The sequence below is a fragment of the Lolium rigidum genome, chromosome 6, assembly GCF_022539505.1.
Source record: "Lolium rigidum isolate FL_2022 chromosome 6, APGP_CSIRO_Lrig_0.1, whole genome shotgun sequence".
Lineage (NCBI taxonomy): Eukaryota > Viridiplantae > Streptophyta > Magnoliopsida > Poales > Poaceae > Lolium > Lolium rigidum.
This window is the reverse complement of record NC_061513.1, coordinates 168,742,949-168,764,389: the sequence shown is the minus strand read 5'-3', so window position 1 is coordinate 168,764,389 and position 21,441 is coordinate 168,742,949.

Sequence of the window (21,441 nt, the reverse complement as noted above, 5' to 3'; positions counted from 1 at the left end):
ACGGAGGTGTCTTTGATGGCACAAGGATTGGATTTGGGTGTTCTCTGGTTCTCCTCCTGCGCTCCGAAGATCCGGTGCGCGATTCGTCATCGTGATGGCGATTGTTGTGGGCGTCCTTCTGCGCGGTAGACACACAATGATCCGGGTTGGATTCCAACCTGCGCGAAGTATCTGCCTTACTCTGTTGCTTCATTGCTGAGGAGACGAGCGTACGGACGTAGTCGATATCAATCTCATCGTCCTTCTTTTTCAATATCTCCGTAGCCTTTTTCATGTTATCCTTTGGAGTTGCGAATGGCTGTTGCTCGGTGGGAGTTGCGAAGGTGATCTTGCGGGGAGCTATAGCTTCTCGCTCGATTCTATCGGCCTCTCTGTTGAGCCTCGTTGATCTTGTCCTCCAAGTGCTTCCGGAGGTGCTTGACTTTTTCCGGTGATTCGTCAACCTCGACGTTCTCGCTTGAGAAAATTATCCACGAAGTGCGCGGCCTCTTTCCTCTCGTCCGAGCATTGCTTGCTGCGGTGGTGGCGAATTTTTTGGCTGTTGCCGGCATCTCCCGCCTCTTAGCTTCTAGAGCTTCCGGATCTGCGTCTTCGGGAGTTATAGGTTTGTTGAGGATATCCGAGTGTGCGATTGCATCCATGCCTCGCTCGCTCAACCGGTTCTTCGGGGACGGGAGTTCCTTATGCGGTCGTTCCCGCGATAGCGGAGATCCCGCATTGGATGGCTGTGCATCGGATTGAGTATGCTCATCTTCGATTCCCGTTGGTCCAGCGCCGCCAAGGTTGCGAGGACCTGCTTAGGCTGGGCGGATTCAACTTCAGATTGATCACCGCCTCTGAGTTCCTTCAGCTTGCGATCGAACTCTTCAGTATCCATGGAGGAGGTATCGTCGAAAATTGGGCTTAGGTTGCCCAGGATCGACTCTTCACTCGGAGCGTCGCTTTCTCTGACAGCCTCCTGCTGATCCGGAGCTTCGTTGTTTTCCGGTGCCTCAACCTGCACGGGACCAGCTCCGACTTCTAGAGGGGCGGCTCCTGCGGTATGGGCTAAGAAGTGCACGAAGTTACACCTTTTCTTCTCTAACACCTGGGAGACCTAGGCGGATCTGCATTGGTCTTTCACCTTTGTTTCCTCGCTCAGGGGCGGTTTGGGTGGGTTTTGATTTTTCCAGATCTAAGGCGGAATCTTCCTTAGGAAGTCCCTGCATCTCAGATCGGATCTTCGCGACTGCGTCCTGCTCAGCGGCGGTAGCGTCAGCGTTACTTACCTGTGTGTTCCCGTCGGAATCGACGGTCTCGCCGATGAAGATGTGAATGCCGCCAATCGGGACGATGGAGAGCTTGACGGGGTTGGTCCTAGCCGGAATCCAGCATTCGTCCTGGGGGACGATCGGAAAGTTCCCGGCGTAAAGGACGCGCCCCACAGCGATGGATTCGTCGTAGCTTCCCATGGCGGAACCCTCCCGGTTCCGGCCTCCAGACGCCGCTGGCCCCATGGTGGGCGCCAACAGTCGTTGCCTATTCGACGGTACTCCAGAGGAGGGATCCTCACGGAGGGGAGAAGAAGTAGGGGCCATTGGGCGGAGAGTCCTCGGGACGGTGGTACGCGATTTACCCGGCTTCGGATCACCCGCACGATGGCAAGGCCTACTCGCTGCTTGTCCGGAATTATCCGGGCGCTTTCGCGTTGTTACAATGAGTTGTGGTTGTGCCTCTAGGGCTCCTGGGATCCGGCTTATAAAGGCGCACGGATCTAGGGTTTACATGGAGAGTCCTAGCCGGATTACAGGTTGCCTAACTACGGTACAATGTCTTGCCGTTGGGCGTTGGGTGACAGATTCCGGTAATTGTCCCTACCAGTGTATCTCGCATCCTTTCCCTTCCTTGGATCTGACGGAGGTGTCTTTGATGGCACAATGATTGGATTTGGGTGTTCTCTGATTCTCCTCCTGCGCTCCGAAGATCCGGTGCGCGATTCGTCATCGTGATGGCGATTGTTGTGGGCGTCCTTCTACGCGGTAGACACACAATGATCCGGGTTGGATTCCAACCTGCGCGAAGTATCTGCCTTACTCTGTTACTTCATTGCTGAGGCAACGAGCGTACGGACGTAGTCGATATCAATCTCCTCGTCCTTCTTTTTCAATATCTCCGTAGCCTTTTTCATGTTATCCGTCAGAGTTGCGAATGGCTGTTGCTCGGTGGGAGTTGCGAAGGTGATCTTGCGGGGATCTATAGCTTCTCGCCTGATTCTATCAGCCTCTTGTTGAGCCTCGTTGATCTTGTCCTCCAAGTTCTTCCGGAGGTGCTTGACTTTTTCCAGTGATTCGTCAACCTGACGTTCTCGCTTGAGAAAATTATCCACGAAGTGCGCGGCCTCTTTCCTCTCGTCCAGCATTGCTGCTGCGGTGGTGGCGAATTTTTTTGCTGTTGCCAGCATCTCCTGCCTCTTAGCTTCTAGAGCTTCCGGATCTGCGTCTTCAGGAGTTATAGGTTTGTTGAGGATATCCGAGTGTGCGATTGCATCCATGCCTGCCTGCTCAACCAGTTCTTCTGGGGACAGGAGTTCCTTATGCGGTCGTTCCCGCGATAGCGGAGATCCTGCATTGGATGTCTGTGCATCGGATTGAGTATGCTCATCTTCTGATTCCCGTTGGTCCAGCGCCGCCAAGGTTGCGAGGACCTGCTTAGGCTGGGCGGATTCAACTTCAGATTGATCACCGCCTCTGAGTTCCTTCAGCTTGCGATCGAACTCTTCAGTATCCATGGAGGAGGTATCGTTGAAAATTGGGCTTAGGTTGCCCAGGATCGACTCTTCACCCGGAGCGTCGCTTTCTCTGACAGCCTCCTGCTGATCCGGAGCTTCGTTGTTTTCCGGTGCCTCAACCTGCACGGGACCAGCTCCGACTTCTAGAGGGGCGGCTCCTGCGGTATGGGCTAAGAAGTGCACGAAGTTACACCTTTTCTTCTCTAACACCTGGGAGACCTAGGCGGATCTGCATTGGTCTTTCACCTTTGTTTCCTGCTCAGGGGCGGTTTGGGTGGGTTTTGATTTTTCCAGATCTAAGGCGGAATCTTCCTTAGGAAGTCCCCGCATCTCGAGATCGGATCTTCGCGACTCGCGTCCTCGCTCGGCGGCGGTAGCGTCGGCGTTACTTACCGTGCGTTCCGTCGGAATCGACGGTCTCGCCGATGAAGATGTGAATGCCGCCAATCGGGACGATGGAGAGCTTGACGGGGTTGGTCCTAGCCGGAATCCGACGATTCGTCCTGGGGGACGATCGGAAAGTTCCCGGCGTAAAGGACGCGCCCCACAGTGATGGATTCGTCGTAGCTTCCCATGGCGGAACCCTCCCGGTTCCGGCCTCCAGACGTCGCTGGCCCCATGGTGGGCGCCAACAGTCGTTGCCTATTCGACGGTACTCCAGAGGAGGGATCCTCACGGAGGGGAGAAGAAGTAGGGGCCATTGGGCGGAGAGTCCTCGGGACGGTGGTACGCGATTTACCCAGCTTCGGATCACCTGCACGATGGCAAGGCCTACTGCTGCTTGTCTGGAATTATCTGGGCGCTTTCGCGTTGTTACAATGAGTTGTGGTTGTGCCTCTAGGGCTCCCGGGATCCGGCTTATAAAGGCGCACGGATCTAGGGTTTACATGGAGAGTCCTAGCCGGATTACAGGTTGCCTAACTACGGTACAATGTCTTGCCGTTGGGCGTTGGGTGACAGATTCCGGTAATTGTCCCTACCAGTGTATCTCGCATCCTTTCCCTTCCTTGGATCTGACGGAGGTGTCTTTGATGGCACAATGATTGGATTTGGGTGTTCTCTGATTCTCCTCCTGCGCTCTGAAGATCCGGTGCGCGATTCGTCATCCTGATGGCGATTGTTGTGGGCGTCCTTCTACGCGGTAGACACACAATGATCCGGGTTGGATTCCAACCTGCGCGAAGTATCTGCCTTACTCTGTTACTTCATTGCTGAGGCAACGAGCGTACGGACGTAGTCGATATCAATCTCCTCGTCCTTCTTTTTCAATATCTCCGTAGCCTTTTTCATGTTATCCGTCAGAGTTGCGAATGGCTGTTGCTCGGTGGGAGTTGCGAAGGTGATCTTGCGGGGAGCTATAGCTTCTCGCTCGATTCTATCGACCTCCTGTTGAGCCTCGTTGATCTTGTCCTCCAAGTGCTTCCGGAGGTGCTTGACTTTTTCCAGTGATTCGTCAACCTGACGTTCTCGCTTGAGAAAATTATCCACGAAGTGCGCGGCCTCTTTCCTCTCGTCCAGCATTGCTGCTGCGGTGGTGGCGAATTTTTTTGCTGTTGCCGGCATCTCCCGCCTCTTAGCTTCTAGAGCTTCCGGATCTGCGTCTTCAGGAGTTATAGGTTTGTTGAGGATATCCGAGTGTGCGATTGCATCCATGCCTGCCTGCTCAACCAGTTCTTCTGGGGACAGGAGTTCCTTATGCGGTCGTTCCCGCGATAGCGGAGATCCTGCATTGGATGGCTGTGCATCGGATTGAGTATGCTCATCTTCTGATTCCCGTTGGTCCAGCACCGCCAAGGTTGCGAGGACCTGCTTAGGCTGGGCGGATTCAACTTCAGATTGATCACCGCCTCCGAGTTCCTTCAGCTTGCGATCGAACTCTTCAGTATCCATGGAGGAGGTATCGTCGGAAATTGGGCTTAGGTTGCCCAGGATCGACTCTTCACCCGGAGCGTCGCTTTCTTCGACAGCCTCCTCGCTGATCCGGAGCGTCGGCGTTGTTCCGGTGCCTCAACCCCGCACGGGACCAGCTCCGACTTCTAGAGGGGCGGCTCCTGCGGTATGGGCTAAGAAGTGCACGAAGTGACACCTTTGCTTCTCTAACACCTGGGAGACCCAGGCGGATCTGCATTGGTCTTTCACCTTTGTTTCCTGCTCAGGGGCGGTTTGGGTGGGTTTTGATTTTTCCAGATCTAAGGCGGAATCTTCCTTAGGAAGTTCCTGCATCTCAGATCGGATCTTCGCGACTGCGTCCTCGCTCGGCCGACGGTAGCGTCGGCGTTACCAGTGCTTTCCCGTCGGAATCGACGGTCTCGCCGATGAAGATGTGAATGCCGCCAATCGGGACGATGCAGAGCTTGACGGGGTTGGTCCTAGCCGGAATCCAGCATTCGTCCTGGGGGGACGATCGGAAAGTTCCCGGCGTAAAGGACGCGCCCACAGCGATGGATTCGTCGTAGCTTCCCATGGCGGAACCCTCCCGGTTCCGGCCTCCAGACGCCGCTGGCCCCATGGTGGGCGCCAATAGTCGTTGCCTATTCGACGGTACTCCAGAGGAGGGATCCTCACGGAGGGGAGAAGAAGTAGGGGCCATTGGGCGGAGAGTCCTCGGGACGGTGGTACGCGATTTACCCAGCTTCGGATCACCTGCACGATGGCAAGGCCTACTCGCTGCTTGTCCGGAATTATGCGGGCGCTTTCGCGTTGTTACAATGAGTTGTGGTTGTGCCTCTAGGGCTCCTGGGATCCGGCTTATAAAGGCGCACGGATCTAGGGTTTACATGGAGAGTCCTAGCCGGATTACAGGTTGCCTAACTACGGTACAATGTCTTGCCGTTGGGCGTTGGGTGACAGATTCCGGTAATTGTCCCTACCAGTGTATCTCGCATCCTTTCCCTTCCTTGGATCTGACGGAGGTGTCTTTGATGGCACAGTGATTGGATTTGGGTGTTCTCTGGTTCTCCTCCTGCGCTCCGAAGATCCGGTGCGCGATTCGTCATCGTGATGGCGATTGTTGTGGGCGTCCTTCTGCGCGGTAGACACACAATGATCCGGGTTGGATTCCAACCTTCGCGAAGTATCTGCCTTACTCTATTGCTTCATTGCTGAGGCAACGAGCGTACGGACGTAGTCGATATCAATCTCCTCGTCCTTCTTTTTCAATATCTCCGTAGCCTTTTTCATGTTATCCTTTGGAGTTGCGAATGGCTGTTGCTCGGTGGGAGTTGCGAAGGTGATCTTGCGGGGAGCTATAGCTTCTCGCTTTGATTCTATCGACCTCTGTTGAGCCTCGTTGATCTTGTCCTCCCCAGTGCTTCCGGAGGTGCTTGACTTTTTCCAGTGATTCGTCAACCTGACGTTCTCGCTTGAGAAAATTATCCACGAAGTGCGCGGCCTCTTTCCTCTCGTCCAGCATTGCTGCTGCGGTGGAGGCGAATTTTTTGGCTGTTGCCAGCATCTCCTGCCTCTTACCTTCTAGAGCTTCCGGATCTGCGTCTTCAGGAGTTATAGGTTTGTTGAGGATATCCGAGTGTGCGATTGCATCCATGCCTGCCTGCTCAACCAGTTCTTCTGGGGACAGGAGTTCCTTATGCGGTCATTCCTGCGATAGTGGAGATCCTGCATTGGATGGCTGTGGATCGGATTGAGTATGCTCATCTTCTGATTCCCGTTGGTCCAGCGCCGCCAAGGTTGCGAGGACCTGCTTAGGCTGGGCGGATTCAACTTCAGATTGATCACCGCCTCCGAGTTCCTTCAGCTTGCGATCGAACTCTTCAGTATCCATGGAGGAGGTATCGTCGGAAATTGGGCTTAGGTTGCCCAGGATCGACTCTTCACCCGGAGCGTCGCTTTCTTCGACAGCCTCCTGCTGATCCGGAGCGTCGCTGTTTTCCGGTGCCTCAACCTGCACGGGACCAGCTCCGACTTCTAGAGGGGCGGCTCCTGCGGTATGGGCTAAGAAGTGCACGAAGTGACACCTTTGCTTCTCTAACATCTAGGAGACCCAGGCGGATCTGCATTGGTCTTTCACCTTTGTTTCCTGTTCAGGGGCGGTTTGGGTGGGTTTTGATTTTTCCAGATCTAAGGCGGAATCTTCCTTAGGAAGTTCCTGCATCTCAGATCGGATCTTCGCGACTGCGTCCTGCTCAGCGGCGGTAGCGTCAGCGTTACTTACCAGTGTTTTCCCGTCGGAATCGACGGTCTCGCCGATGAAGATGTGAATGTCGCCAATCGGGACGATGCAGAGCTTGACGGGGTTGGTCCTAGCCGGAATCCAGCATTCGTCCTGGGGGACGATCGGAAAGTTCCCGACGTAAAGGACGCGCCCCACAGCGATGGATTCGTCGTAGCTTCCCATGGCGGAACCCTCCCGCTTCCGGCCTCCAGACGCCGCTGGCCCCATGGTGGGCGTCAACAGTCGTTGCCTATTCGACGGTACTCCAGAGGAGGGATCCTCACGGAGGGGAGAAGAATTAGGGGCCATTGGGCGGAGAGTCCTCGGGACAGTGGTACGCGATTTACCCAGCTTCGGATCACCTGCACGATGGCAAGGCCTACTGCTGCTTGTCTGGAATTATCTGGGCGCTTTCGCGTTGTTACAATGAGTTGTGGTTGTGCCTCTAGGGCTCCTGGGATCCGGCTTATAAAGGCGCACGGATCTAGGGTTTACATGGAGAGTCCTAGCCGGATTACAGGTTGCCTAACTACGGTACAATGTCTTGCAGTTGGGCGTTGGGTGACAGATTCCGGTACTTGTCCCTACCAGTGTATCTCGCATCCTTTCCCTTCCTTGGATCTGACGGAGGTGTCTTTGATGGCACAGTGATTGGATTTGGGTGTTCTCTGGTTCTCCTCCTACGCTCCAAAGATCCGGTGCGCGATTCGTCATCGTGATGGCGATTGTTGTGGGCGTCCTTCTGCGCGGTAGACACACAATGATCCGGGTTGGATTCCAACCTGCGCGAAGTATCTGCCTTACTCTGTTGCTTCATTGCTGAGGCAACGAGCGTACGGACGTAGTCGATATCAATCTCCTCGTCCTTCTTTTTCAATATCTCCGTAGCCTTTTTCATGTTATCCTTTGGAGTTGCGAATGGCTGTTGCTCGGTGGGAGTTGCGAAGGTGATCTTGCGGGGAGCTATAGCTTCTCGCCTGATTCTATCAGCCTCCTGTTGAGCCTCGTTGATCTTGTCCTCCAAGTGCTTCCGGAGGTGCTTGACTTTTTCCGATGATTCGTCAACCTGACGTTCTCGCTTGAGAAAATTATCCACGAAGTGCGCGGCCTCTTTCCTCTCGTCCAGCATTGCTGCTGCGGTGGTGGCGAATTTGTTGGCTGTTGCCAGCATCTCCTGCCTCTTAGCTTCTAGAGCTTCCAGATCCGCGTCTTCAGGAGTTATAGGTTTGTTGAGGATATCCGAGTGTGCGATTGCATCCATGCCTGCCTGCTCAACCAGTTCTTCTGGGGACAGGAGTTCCTTATGCGGTCGTTCCCGCGATAGCGAAGATCCTGCATTGGATGGTTGTGGATCGGATTGAGTATGCTCATCTTCTGATTCCCGTTGGTCCAGCGCCGCCAAGGTTGCGAGGACCTGCTTAGGCTGGGCGGATTCAACTTCAGATTGATCACGGCCTCCGAGTTCCTTCAGCTTGCGATCGAACTCTTCAGTATCCATGGAGGAGGTATCGTCGGAAATTGGGCTTAGGTTGCCCAGGATCGACTCTTCACCCGGAGCGTCGCTTTCTCCGACGGCCTCCCCGCTGATCCGGAGCGTCGTTGTTTTCCGGTGCCTCAACCTGCACGGGACCAGCTCCGACTTCTAGAGGGGCGGCTCCTGCGGTATGGGATAAGAAGTGCACAAAGTGACACCTTTGCTTCTCTAACACCTGGGAGACCCAGGCGGATCTGCATTGGTCTTTCACCTTTGTTTCCTGCTCAGGGGCGGTTTGGGTGGGTTTTGATTTTTCCAGATCTAAGGCGGAATCTTCCTTAGGAAGTTCCTGCATCTCGAATCGGATCTTCGCGACTGCGTCCTGCTCAGCAGCGGTAGCGTCAGCGTTACTTACCGGTGCTTTCCCGTCGGAATCGACGGTCTCGCCGATGAAGATGTGAATGTCGCCAATCGGGACGATGCAGAGCTTGACGGGGTTGGTCCTAGCCGGAATCCAGCATTCGTCCTGGGGGATGATCGGAAAGTTCCCGGCGTAAAGGACGCGCCCCACAGCGATGGATTCGTCGTAGCTTCCCATGGCGGAACCCTCCCGCTTCCGGCCTCCAGACGCCGCTGGCCCCATGGTGGGCGCCAACAGTCGTTGCCTATTCGACGGTACTCCAGAGGAGGGATCCTCACGGAGGGAGAAGAATTAGGGGCCATTGGGCGGAGAGTCCTCGGGGACGGTGGTACGCGATTTACCCAGCTTCGGACCACCTGCACGATGGCAAGGCCTACTGCTGCTTGTCTGGAATTATCTGGGCGCTTTCGCGTTGTTACAATGAGTTGTGGTTGTGCCTCTAGGGCTCCCGGGATCCGGCTTATAAAGGCGCACGGATCTAGGGTTTACATGGAGAGTCCTAGCCGGATTACAGGTTGCCTAACTACGGTAGAATGTCTTGCAGTTGGGCGTTGGGTGACAGATTCCGGTACTTGTCCCTACCAATGTATCTCGCATCCTTTCCCTTCCTTGGATCTGACGGAGGTGTCTTTGATGGCACAGTGATTGGATTTGGGTGTTCTCTGGTTCTCCTCCAACGCTCCGAAGATCCGGTGCGCGATTCGTCATCGTGATGGCGATTGTTGTGGGCGTCCTTCTGCTTGGTAGACACACAATGATCCGGGTTGGATTCCAACCTGCGCGAAGTATCTGCCTTACTCTGTTGCTTCATTGCTGAGGCAACGAGCGTACGGACGTAGTCGATATCAATCTCCTCGTCCTTCTTTTTCAATATCTCCGTAGCCTTTTTCATGTTATCCTTTGGAGCTGCGAATGGCTGTTGCTCGGTGGGAGTTGCGAAGGTGATCTTGCGGGGAGCTATAGCTTCTCGCCTGATTCTATCAGCCTCCTGTTGAGCCTCGTTGATCTTGTCCTCCCAGTGCTTCCGGAGGTGCTTGACTTTTTCCAGTGATTCGTCAACCTGACGTTCTCGCTTGAGAAAATTATCCACGAAGTGCGCGGCCTCTTTCCTCTCGTCCAGCATTGCTGCTGCGGTGGTGGAAAATTTGTTGGTTGTTGCCAGCATCTCCTGCCTCTTAGCTTCTAGAGCTTCCGGATCCGCGTCTTCAGGAGTTATAGGTTTGTTGAGGATATCCGAGTGTGCGATTGCATCCATGCCTGCCTGCTCAACCAGTTCTTCTGGGGACAGGAGTTCCTTATGCGGTCGTTCCTGCGATAGCGGAGATCCTGCATTGGATGGGTGTGGATCAGATTGAGTATGCTCATCTTCTGATTCCCGTTGGTCCAGCGCCGCCAAGGTTGCGAGGACCTGCTTAGGCTGGGCGGATTCAACTTCAGATTGATCACGGCCTCCGAGTTCCTTCAGCTTGCGATCGAACTCTTCAGTATCCATGGAGGAGGTATCGTCGGAAATTGGGCTTAGGTTGCCCAGGATCGACTCTTCACCCGGAGCGTCGCTTTCTCCGACAGCCTCCTGCTGATCCGGAGCGTCGCTGTTTTCCGGTGCCTCAACCTGCACGGGACCAGCTCCGACTTCTAGAGGGGCGGCTCCTGCGGTATGGGATAAGAAGTGCACAAAGTGACACCTTTGCTTCTCTAACACCTGGGAGACCCAGGCGGATCTGCATTGGTCTTTCACCTTTGTTTCCTGCTCAGGGGCGGTTTGGGTGGGTTTTGATTTTTCCAGATCTAAGGCGGAATCTTCCTTAGGAAGTTCCTGCATCTCAGATCGAATCTTCGCGACTGCGTCCTGCTCAGCAGCGGTTGCGTCAGCGTTACTTACCAGTGCGTTCCCGTCGGAATCGACGGTCTCGCCGATGAAGATGTGAATGCCGCCAATCGGGACGATGGAGAGCTTGACGGGGTTGGTCCTAGCCGGAATCCAGCATTCGTCCTGGGGGACGATCGGAAAGTTCCCGGCGTAAAGGACGCGCCCCACAGCGATGGATTCATCGTAGCTTCCCATGGCGGAACCCTCCCGGTTCCGGCCTCCAGACGCCGCTGGCCCCATGGTGGGCGCCAACAGTCGTTGCCTATTCGACGGTACTCCAGAGGAGGGATCCTCACGGAGGGAAGAAGAAGTAGGGGCCATTGGGCGGAGATTCCTCGGGACGGTGGTACGCGATTTACCCAGCTTCGGATCACCTGCACGATGGCAAGGCCTACTGCTGCTTGTCTGGAATTATCTGGACGCTTTCGCGTTGTTACAATGAGTTGTGGCTGTGCCTCTAGGGCTCCTGGGATCCGGCTTATAAAGGCGCACGGATCTAGGGTTTACATGGAGAGTCCTAGCCGGATTACAGAGTTGCCTAACTACGGTACAATGTCTTGCCGTGTACGTCAAGGATCCGCCTTCCATCTACGTCGTACTGGATCCGGGTTCCTCATGGGCCTTCATGGATCCGGCCTCCTCCGAAGGTCGGTTAGGATCCGGCTTCCCTATCCTGGGCTGGACTTCATCCTTCATGATCAACAGCAACTGGGCCGCCCGATGGGCCACATGCCACACCACCATCTGTGGGCCACCTGGGCTTGCCGGATCTAGGCACTGTCGATGGTAGACCCATGAAGTATACCCACAACACTCCTCGTCCTCGAGTCCCTCCTCCAATCCGTCGTTGTAGTCACCGTAATCTACAGTCGGCGGCGAGTCGATGTCCACGGAAGCATCGTTGAGCATGTCAACGTACGACTCCAGCGCGACATCAACGGCGGGACTTTCGTCGACCACCTTGCGCGCATCAGACGACTCCGGCGGCGCCTTCACCATCACCGCCGTCAAGGCAGTCAGCGATGGCATCTTGGCAGCGGGCGGCTTCTTCGCAGCTTTCTTTGGAGCCGCCTTCTTCTGCGCCAGCGCTGGGGCCGGGGCCGACACCTTGCTGCTCGGCCACTTCACCCGCTTGGCCGGAGCGGGAGGGACAACTGCAGCGGGAGGCGCAAGGACGACGTGTTGCCGCAGCCGCTTCCGCTTTCCAAGAGCAGCAGCAGCGGGCGGCGCGTCGACCACGACGGCTTCGGAGGCGGCTGCCGCGGCTGCGCTGGATCCAGATGCGGCCGGTGGAGCTGGTCTGCGCTGGATCCAGATGCGGTCGGTGGAGCTGGTCTGCGCGACGCGGTCTGGCCCGGGAGCAGCGGCGGGTTGATTGCGTCCATGCCGGTGCAGACGCGGGGCCTGCGGTGGCCGGAGAGGGCTGGGAGCGGCGGAATAGGGAGCGATAGGTGGGGCGGAAGTGGGAATGTGCGAGCTGAAACTTCCTTCGTGCCAACGCGGGGAAGGAGATAGGGTTCGCGCTCGCACAACCTCCCCAACCCGGGAACTTGGGGTTTCCGCGGCACGAAACCGGATAGCCCGGATTTTTTTTGGTATGGGGTCCGATGCGGTTTCTGAACGGTCCCTTTTTTCGCCTCCAACCCGGAAAACAACGGTTATTATACGGATGGGATCGATTGGGGTCTGCTAGAGATGCTCTTAGAGAGCGCATTCTCCAACTGAGCGTTGATTCGCCGCAAGGTAGCGATGAGGTTACTGACGGCGTCACCGATCAACTCGCTGCTGCTGTCCCGGCACAACCCGCTGCCGCGGCCGAGAACGGCCATGTGGATCAATCGGCGGGTGATTGGGCAGAGGTCCTCGTGAACCAGATGGCGATCGCCACCTCCGTGGAAGACGCCAAGTGCCGCGCCGCCAGGATCCTCCAGGCCTTCGAAGGCAGGGTCTTCACTCGCGCCGCACAGGTGCTAGGAGACAAGGACCGGGTGCTGGGAATCGCCATGCAGCTTAACTCCATTCTGAAGAGAGCGGCACTAGCGCAGCATCGGCGGCACCTGGAGGACAAGGAGAAGAGCATGGAACTCCATGGCCAGGTCCTTCGATACCGGGAGCAGGTCAGGCGGCTTGAGGCGCTCAAGTACGCGCTTTCCGTGCACCTCAGGAACGCAGGGCCCGGGAACTACCACCCGGATTTTTTCTGAACATACATTAGGGCATCTTCAACGCGAGGATCCAAATAGACGGGATGGGCTGTCCGTTTTGATTTGTTTGGGTAGCCGCGCGGACACGCGGATAGCGCCCCGTGTCCGCGTGTCCGTTTTTTAGGTCGCACGCTGCACCCAACGCAATGACCCATAAAGCCGCCATGTGGCTCTTCTTTCCTGGGAGGCCCTGCGCCATGGCAGGTCTCGAAAATTCATGCGCGCACCGGAGTTCCCGCGCGCGAAAAGGACTAGGGTGCGCGCTCGCACCCAAGTTTCCCGCCAAGACCGCTGGCTATAAAAGACGGTGCGCGCGGCCTCGCAGACCTCACCCGCTCCGCCGCCCTCCCGTCTACCTTCTCCGGCGCCCTCTCCTCCTCCTCCCTCGCCATGCCGCGCACCCTGCAGACCACGTGGGCCAAGCTCTCCCTCGCCGCCCGCGCTAGGTTCCCGCGGACGGAGGAGGAGGAGCAGCAGGACGCGCGGTGGGTCGCCGACGACGAGGCGATCCACGTCGCGGCCCAGTGGCGGCGAAGAAGGCAGAGGACGCGGAGCTGCTGGAGGCAGCCGCGGACGGCTGGTACGAGGCCTACGATGGCTGGTACGAGGCCGCGGAGGAGGGGCCCGATCCCGCCGCCGAGCAGGAGGCGGATGCCATCGTGGACGCCGACGGGAAGGAGGCCGTCCACGAGCGCGAGATGGCGAAGCTCAACGCCGAGCGCGTTGTGTGGGAGCTCGGGTTATGGGGGAAGCGGCCCGTGACGGAGCAGGAGGCGGAGCGCGAGCGCACCAAGCTGCGAGGACGGCGAGGAGGAGGGCGGCCGCGGAGGAACGCCGGAGGGAGGCCGCCGCCGAGCCACCAGCTCGTAAAGCTGGAGTGGAATCCTCACGCATACAGGCCGCCCGCGTAGAGTGAAATCTACGGCCGCCGTAGTAGTACTAAGAAAATATAATATATTTAAGTTTAATGAACATGATGCTATATCCCTATGACACGCGGGCCAGGGGAAGACAGGGGAGGACGTGATCGACCAGCGCTCGGCGTCTGCGGCCACTGAAACGAAGCCCAAATTTGGGTCAAGTTTGAGTCGTCCCGGATGCCGCGGTCAACCGTTTTAAGGATGGATCCTCATGCTGGGCTGTATTTTTGTCCGATTTAACCGATCCAGATGCGCGGGCGAAAAATGGATACCCGACATTTTGGATTATTTTTCTGTCCGCCTGGATCCGGCTGCGGCGTCCGCTGACGGAAAATAGGTTGTGGTTCAGATGCGGGTGGTAGTGGCACCAATGGCAGCCCCCAAACGTCCGCAGCCTTTAGGTGAATGGTTTTTTAGAATTTCATAGTTACCATTTACCTGCACCAATACTGAGCAAATAATTCACTAAAAAGATAGAAACTAAAGTTGCGATATAAGTAGTTCAGATTTAACTAGCTGCCACAGAGTTTTAAAAGCATGATACACAAATCACATATCCTTGTTGGGGTTCGTTGCATAGAAAACAAAAAATTTCCTACCATAAAGACGAATAAATCCAAGATCTAATCTATGGAACACCCAAGATCTAATCTACAAGATCAGAGCAACGAGATTGATATGAGACTAACCCTCGAAGATTTCCAAAGCCTACGAGATTAGATCTCGTTGTTGGTGTAGACGATCGTCCCGGTGCTGCAATCCGGCAGCACTTCCGTACTCGGTCGCGCGTACGGTGTCGATGAAGCCCTTCCTCTCCCCGTTCCAGCGGGCAGCGGAGGTGTGGTAGATCTCCACCAAGTTCCAGCAGCACGACGGCGTGATGGTGGTGGTGGAGGAAGAAAAGCTGCAGGGCTTCGCCTAGCCGGAACAGCGTATGGTGGAGGAAGAGAGGGGGCGGCCAGGGTTGTGGTGAAGGGACAAGTGGCCGGCCACCCCCTCCCCTCTTTATATAGGGGGAAGGTCGGCTGGGGTGGCCCCCTTTCCCATCTAGGGTTAGGGGGGCGGCGGCCAAGTGGGGGGAAGAGGGAATTCCCCCCCCCCCCCCCTCCCCCCAAGTTGATCCCCCCTAGGGTTTTGGGGAAACCCTAGGGGTTTGGCCGGCTGGGCCTTGGGGGGCATGTGCCCCTAGCCCATTAGGCTAGGGAGCATCCCCTCGGCCCATGCTAGGCCTCCTAGGGTCGTGGGCCCACTGGGTGGGCCCCCGGAACCTTCTAGAACCTTCCCGGTCATCCACCGGAAAAATCCCGAACTTTTCCGAAACCTAGAAATCAACTTCCCTTATATGAATCCTATTCTCCGGACTATTCCGGACCTCCTCGTGATGTCCTGGATCTCATCCGAGACTCCGAACAATCTTCGTCTCCATACAATATTCAAATCTACTTATGCAACACGAACCTTAAGCGCGTCACCCTACGGTTCGCGAACTATGCAGACATGGTCGAGACTCCTCTCCGAGCAATAACCAATAGCGGGATCTGGAGATCCATAATGGCTCCCACATATTCAACGATGACTTAGTGATCGATTGAACCATTTACGCACGATGCCAATTCCCTTTGTCACGCGATATTTTACTTGTCCGAGGTTCGATTATCGGTATCTCCATACCTTGTTCAACCTCGTTACCGACAAGTACTCTTTACTCGTACCGTGGTATGTCATCTCTTATGATCCAATCATATGCTTGCAAGCTAATCGAGATGACATTCCACCGAGAGGGCCCGAGTATATCTATGCGTCATCGGGATGGACAAATCCCACCGATACGTCTCCGACGTATCGATAATTTCTTATGTTCTATGCCATATTATTGATGATACCTACATGTTTTATGCACACTTTATGTCATATTCGTGCATTTTCCGGAACTAACCTATTAACAAGATGCCGAAGTGCCGGTTCTCGTTTTCTGCTGTTTTTGGTTTCGAAATCCTAGTAACAAAATATTCTCGGAATTGGACGAAACGAAGACCCAGGGGCCTATTTTTCCACGGAGCTTCCAGAAGACCGGAGAACATACGAAGTGGGGCCACGAGGTGGCGACACCACAAGGCGGCGCGGCCAAGGGGGGGCCCGCGCCGCCCTATGGTGTGGCCCCCTCGTCTGGCCCCCGACTCTGCCCTTCCGCCTACTTAAAGCCTCCGTCGCGAAACCCCTGATGCGAAAAACCACGATACGGAAAACCTTACTGAGACGCGCCGCCGCCGATCCCATCTCGGGGATTCTGGAGATCTCCTCCGGCACCCCGCCGGAGAGGGGATTCATCTCCCGGATGACTCTACACCGCCATGGTCGCCTCCGGAGGGAGGAGTGAGTAGTTCACCCCCGGACTATGGGTCCATAGCAGTAGCTAGATGGTTGTCTTCTCCTCATTGTGCTTCATTGTTGGATCTTGTGAGCTGCCTAACATGATCAAGATCATCTATCCGTAATTCTATATGTTGTGTTTGTCGGGATCCGATGGATAGAGAATACCATGTCATGTTAATTATCAAGTTATTACATATGTGTTGTTTATGATCTTGCATGCTCTTCGTTACTAGTAGAGGCTCGGCCAAGTTTTTACTTTTAACTCCAAGAGGGAGTATTTATGCTCGATAGTGGGTTCATGCCCGCATTGACACCGGGACGATGGATGTAAAGTTCTAAGGTTGTGTTGTGCTTGTTGCCACTAGGGATAAAACATTGATGCTATGTTCGAGGATGTAGTTGTTGATTACATTACGCACCATACTTAATGCAATTGTCTCGTTGCTTTGCAACTTAATACCGGGAGGGGTTCGGATGATAACCTCGAAGGTGGACTTTTTAGGCATAGATGCAGCTTGGATGGCGGTCTATGTACTTTGTCGTAATGCCCAATTAAATCTCACTATACTTATCATGTCATGTATGTGCATTGTTATGCCCTCTCTATTTGTCAATTGCCCGACTGTAATTTGTTCACCCAACATGCTTTTATCTTATGGGAGAGACACCTCTAGTGAACTCGTGGACCCCGGTCCATTCTTTAATACTCGAAATACAAATCTGCTCGCAATACTTGTTTTACTGTTTTCTCCGCAAACAATCATCTTCCACACAATACGGTTAATCCTTTGTTACAGCAAGCCGGTGAGATTGACAACCTCACTGTTTCGTTGGGGCAAATTACTTTGGTTGTGTTGTGCAGGTTCCACGTTGGCGCCGGAATCTCCGGTGTTGCGCCGCACTACATCCCGCCGCCATCAACCTTCAACGTGCTTCTTGACTCCTACCGGTTCGATTAAACCTTGGTTTCTAACCGAGGGAAACTTGCCGCCGTGCGCATCACACCTTCCTCTTGGGGTTCCCAACGGACGTGTCAACTACACGCATCAAGCAAATTTCTCGGCGCCGTTGTCGGGGAGATCAAGACACGCCGCAAGGGGAGTCTCCACTTCTCAATCTCTTTACTTTGTTTTTGTCTTGCTTTATTTTATTTACTACTTTGTTTGCTGCATTATATCAAAACACAAAAAAATTAGTTGCTAGCTTTACTTTATTTACTCGTCTTGTTTGCTATATCAAAAACACAAAAAAAATTAGTTACTTGCATTTACTTTACTTAATTCATCATGTTTCCTTTTAATTTTACCACAAAGAACATACCGGTGGGACAAGGGTCTATAATTGGGAGGAACAATATAGAAGAATTTTTCACCCATGTTAGTACCGTTGAAGATTTTGAAGATAGACACTTGGTAGAACTTGCTCCTACTTATGAAATTGCTGCTGCTCGCTTTAGTTCGCTTGTTGGAAACTAAATTTGTTAATCTCAATCCTATAATCCAACACATGTTTCTTACACTTGGTGATTTGGAAGAGGGGGAAAAGAAAGATTTTGTTTTAGAAACCCTTCTTAGAGAATTTGGTGGTCTAGCAAGAGAAGCTAGAAAGGTCTTTGCTAAATTTAATATGCTTGGTTCTCATACTAATTTTGTTGGTCTCCTTGAAAAAATGGATATGGATAGGATAAGGTACACTAATAATGTTAATGATGGAGGGGAGATCAAAGCACCAATACCATGTAAACTCCTAGCTATGAATGATGCACTAGAAAATAACTATGCTTGGCTTGTTCCTGAAAATTTGTTCGATGAGAGTAGCAAGCCCAAGATTAATGAAAAGGAGACGCTGAAACTTATGTATCCAATATACTATGCATGGTTGAGAAAACTCCAAACCCCGCTGTAGGTGCACCATCCTTCGATGTTACTTGAGATACACTTTCGCGCCTAGCCGAAAGGCGTTAAAGAAAAGCGCTTATGGGAGACAACCCATGTTTTTACTATAGTATTTTTGTTTTATATTTGTGTCTTGGAAGTTGTTTACTACTGTAGCAACCTCTCCTTATCTTAGTTTTATGTTTTGTTGTGCCAAGTAAAGTCTTTGATAGAAAAGTAAGTACTAGATTTGGATTACTCGCGCAGTTCCAGCATTTCTTTGCTGTCACGAATCTGGGTCTCCCTGTAGGTAGCTCAGAAAATTAAGCCAATTTACGAGCATGATCCTCGGATATGTACGCAACTTTCATTCAATTTGAGCATTTTCGTTTGAGCAAGTCCGGTGGCCTAATAAAATCCATCTTTACGGACTGTTCTGCTTTTGACAGATTCTGTCTTTTATTTCGCATTGCCTCTTTTGCTATGTTGGATGAATTTCTTTGATCCACTAATGTCCAAGTAGCTTTATGCAATGTCCGAAGTGTTAAGAATGATTGTGTCACCTCCGAACATGTGAATTTTTATTATGCACTAACCCTCTAATGAGTTGTTTCGAGTTTGGTGTGGAGGAAGTTTTCAAGGATCAAGAGAGGAGTATGATGCAATATGATCAAGGAGAGTGAAAGCTCTAAGCTTGGGGATGCCCCGGTGGTTCACCCCCGCATATTATAAGAAGACTCAAGCGTCTAAGCTTGGGGATGCCCAAGGCATCCCCTTCTTCATCGACAATATTATCGAGGTTCCTCCCTGAAACTATATTTTTATTCCGTCACATCTTATGCACTTTGCTTGGAGCGTCGGTTTGTTTTTGTTTTTTGTTTTGTTTGAATAAAATGGATCCTAGCATTCACTTTATGGGAGAGAGACACGCTCCGCTGTATCATATGGACAAATATGTCCTTAGGCTCTACTCATAGTATTCATGGCGAAGTTTCTTCTTCGTTAAATTGTTATATGGTTGGAATTGGAAAATGATACATGTAGTAACTCTATAATGTCTTGGATAATTTGATACTTGGCAATTGTTGTGCTTATGTTTAAGCTCTTGCATCATATACTTTGCACCCATTAATGAAGAAATACTTAGAGCTTGCTAATTTGGTTTGCATATTTGGTTTCTCTAGAGTCTAGATAACATCTAGTATTGAGTTTTGAACAACAAGGAAGACGGTATGGAGTCTTATAATGTTTACCATATGTCTTTTATGTGAGTTTTGCTGTACCGTTCATCCTTGTGTTTGTTTCAAATAACCTTGCTAGCCTAAACCTTGTATCGAGAGGGAATACTTCTCATGCATCCAAAATACTTGAGCCAACCACTATGCCATTTGTGTCCACCATACCTACCTACTACATGGTATTTATCCGCCATTCCAAAGTAAATTGCTTGAGTGCTACCTTTAAAATTCCATCATTCACCTTTGCAATATATAGCTCATGGGACAAATAGCTTAAAAACTATTGTGGTATTGAATATGTACTTATGCACTTTATCTCTTATTAAGTTGCTTGTTGTGCGATAACCATGCTTCTGGGACGCCACCAACTATTCTTTGTTGAATATCATGAGAGTTGCTATGCATGTCCGTCTTGTCTCGAAGCAAGAGAGATCTACCACCTTCATGGTTGGAGCATGCATATTGTTAGAGAAGAACTTTGGGCCGCTAACTAAAGCCATGATTCATGGTGGAAGTTTCAGTTTGGACATATATCCTCAATCTCATATGAGAATAATAATTGTTGCCACATGCTTATGCATTAAAGAGGAGTCCATTATCTATTGTCCATGTTGTCCCGGTATGGATGTCTAAGTTGAGAATAATCAAAAGCGAGAAATCCAAAATGCGAGCTTTCTCCTTAGACCTTTGTACAGACGGCATGGAGGTACCCCATTGTGACACTTGGTCAAAACATGTGCATTGCAAAGATCCGGTAGTCCAAGTTAATTAGGACAAGGTGCGGGCACTATTAGTATACTATGCATGAGACTTGCAACTTGTAAGATATAATGTACATAACTCATATGCTTTATTACTACCGTTGACAAAATTGTTTCATGTTTTCAAAATAAAAGCTCTAGCACAAATATAGCAATCGATGCTTTCCTCTTTGAAGGACCATTCTCTTTACTTTTATGTTGAGTCAGCTTCACCTATCTCTCTCCACCTCAAGAAGCAAACACTTGTGTGAACCGTGCATTGATTCCTACATACTTGCATATTGTACTTGTTATATTACTCTATGTTGACTACTATCCATGAGATATACATGTTACAAGTTGAAAGCAACCGCTGAAACTTAATCTTCCTTTGTGTTGCTTCAATGCCTTTACTTTGATTTATTGCTTTATGAGTTAACTCTTATGCAAGACTTATTAATACTTGTCTTGAAGTACTATTCATGAAAAGTCTTTGCTATATGATTCACTTGTTTACCCATGTCATTACCATTGTTTTGATCGCTGCATTCACTACATATGTTTACAAATAGTATGATCAAGGTTATGATGGCATATCACTTCAGAAATTATCTTTGTTATCGTTTTACCTCGCTCGGGACGAGCGTAACTAAGCTTGGGGATGCTTGATACGTCTCCGACGTATCGATAATTTCTTATGTTCTATGCCATATTATTGATGATACCTACATGTTTTATGCACACTTTATGTCATATTCGTGCATTTTCTGGAACTAACCTATTAACAAGATGCCGAAGTGCCGGTTCCTGTTTTCTGCTGTTTTTGGTTTCGTAAATCCTAGTAACGAAATATTCTCGAATTGGACGAAACGAAGACCCGGGGGCCTATTTTTCCACGGAGCTTCCGAAGACCGGAGAACATACGAAGTGGGGCCACGAGGTGGCGACACCACAAGGCGGCGCGGCCAAGGGGGCCCGCGCCGCCCTATGGTGTGGCCCCCTCGTCCGGCCCCCGACTCGCCCTTCCGCCTACTTAAAGCCTCCGTCGCGAAACCCCGATGCGAAAAACCACGATACGGAAAACCTTACCGAGACGCCGCCGCCGCCGATCCCATCTCGGGGATTCCGGAGATCTCCTCCGGCACCCCGCCGGAGAGGGGATTCATCTCCCGGAGGACTCTACACCGCCATGGTCGCCTCCGGAGTGATGAGTGAGTAGTTCACCCCTGGACTATGGGTCCATAGCAGTAGCTAGATGGTTGTCTTCTCCTCATTGTGCTTCATTGTTGGATCTTGTGAGCTGCCTAACATGATCAAGATCATCTATCTGTAATTCTATATGTTGTGTTTGTCGGGATCCGATGGATAGAGAATACCATGTCATGTTAA